Source organism: Rutidosis leptorrhynchoides, chromosome 2 (assembly GCF_046630445.1).
Source record: "Rutidosis leptorrhynchoides isolate AG116_Rl617_1_P2 chromosome 2, CSIRO_AGI_Rlap_v1, whole genome shotgun sequence".
Lineage (NCBI taxonomy): Eukaryota > Viridiplantae > Streptophyta > Magnoliopsida > Asterales > Asteraceae > Rutidosis > Rutidosis leptorrhynchoides.
In genome coordinates, this window is record NC_092334.1 from 149,101,474 (window position 1) to 149,103,425 (window position 1,952).

The 1,952-nt window shown below is 36.7% G+C and overlaps 1 non-coding gene across 1 annotated transcript; it reads left to right on the forward strand.

The window, feature by feature from the left end:
- The first annotated feature begins 1,144 nt into the window (after window positions 1-1,144).
- LOC139895013 (small nucleolar RNA R71) lies at window positions 1,145-1,251 on the forward strand. The gene has a single exon (XR_011775485.1). It is a non-coding gene; the product is annotated as a small nucleolar RNA R71 (small nucleolar RNA).
- The last annotated feature ends 701 nt before the right edge of the window (window positions 1,252-1,952 follow it).

Genomic DNA, 1,952 nt, shown 5'->3' on the forward strand with positions numbered 1-1,952 from the left:
TGAGATTAGATCTTTCAGAAATTTAGCATATCTAGGCATTCCTTAAATCACATCAATGAAAGGAAGATTTACATTTATCTGTTTAAACATATCCAAGAATTTGGATTGCTCGGCTTCAAGTATATCTTTTCTCATTTTACTTGGGTAAGGAAGTGGTTGTTGGTATGGTTTAACATAAGGTTTTGCCTTAACTGTGTTATCTTCATTAACCTTTTCAACTACCGGTTCTTTTTCCTTATCTTGTTCAGGTTGTGGTTCTTGTGGAGTAGGAATAGTTTCCTCATAAATTACAGGTATTTCAGGTGGTTTAAGTGTAATACCACTTCTTGTGGTAATGGCTTTAGCTGTTTCATTCCGGGGGTTAGCATTTGTATCACTAGGTAAACTTCCCGGTTTTCTTTCACCTATTAACCTTGCTAGGTTACTTACTTCTTGTTCCAGATTTTGAATAGAAGCTTGTTGATTTCTAAATGCTTGAGCATTTTGTTCATTTGTTTGTTTCTGAGATGTGAAAAATTGCGTTTGAGATTCAACTAGCTTCGTCATCATATCTTCTAAATTTGGATTTATATCATCGGTTTGTGGTGGTTTGTTTTGAAAATTAGGTCTTTGCTGATTGTAAGTATTATTGGATACTTGTTGATTACTAGGACCTTGTTGGTTGTTGTATGGAACATTTCGATTATAATTCTGGTTTTGGTTGTAAATCGGTCTTGGCGGTTGATAATTATTCTGATAATTATTTTCAGGCCTTTGGTTTAGATATGAAACATTCTCTCTTTGTTCCATTGTTAGTTCAATACTGAGACAATATTTTGTCAAATGTGGTCCTCCACACTGCTCACAACTAATTCGTATTGAGTGTATATCCTTAGTCATCTTTTCCATTCGTCTCTCGACAGCATCTATCTTTGCGAAAATGGAATCTAAGTCATGGCTAGAATCGGCTCTAGCTGCTTTAGATGATCTAACGATATCTTTTTCTGGGTGCCACTCATGTGAGTGGGAAGCAGTGTTATCAATAATCTTATAAGCGTCAGTTTCTGTTTTCTTCATAATGGAACCACCAGCTGCTATGTCTATGTCTTTCCTTGTAGTGATGTCGCATCCTTGGTAGAATATTTGTACTATTTGACAAGTATCTAAACCATGTTGCGGACATCCTCTTAATAACTTACCAAATCTTGTCCATGCCTCATATAGAGTTTCATTTGCCTTCTGTGTGAACGTAACAATTTCTCCTTGAAGTCTTACGGCTTTAGATGTTGGAAAGAATTGTTTAAGAAATTTTTCAACAAAAACGTCCCATGTATCAATCGCCCCTTCAGGTAACGATTCTAACCAATCTTTGGCTTCTCCCTTTAAAGTCCAGGGAAATAACATGAGATATATCTGTTCATCCTCAACTTCTCGGATTTTAAATAGTGTGCAGATCCTATTAAAGGTACGAAGATGTTCATTTGGATCTTCCTTCGGTGCACCACTAAATTGGCATTGATTAGTCACCATGTGTAGAATTTGTCCTTTGATTTCATAATCTGGTGCATTAATGTCTGGATGAGTAATTGCGTGACCTTGGCCAGTGCGTTTAGCTCTCATTCGGTCTTCCATACTTAAAGGTTCCAGATTTTCCATGATTGAATTTGTTGAATCTGAATCACTAGAGAATTCTGATTTAATGGTTCGTTCCTCAACAATCTGTGTTTGAATGATTGGTGGTTCTGGAGGAAAGATTAATGGTTCAGGATCTATGAATCATCCCTGAATATTCTCCGGATTCTCAATTGTGAGGTCGGGTTCAAAAAATGGATTATCAGAAATTTGAATTGGAGTACTTGGTCGACTGGATGACGATTCTAAAGAAAAATCAACGGCGGTAATATTAGCTAGATGTCTTGATCGAGTTACAGGTGGTGAACGTACAAAAGGTGGTGAACGTTTTGCTCGGTGCA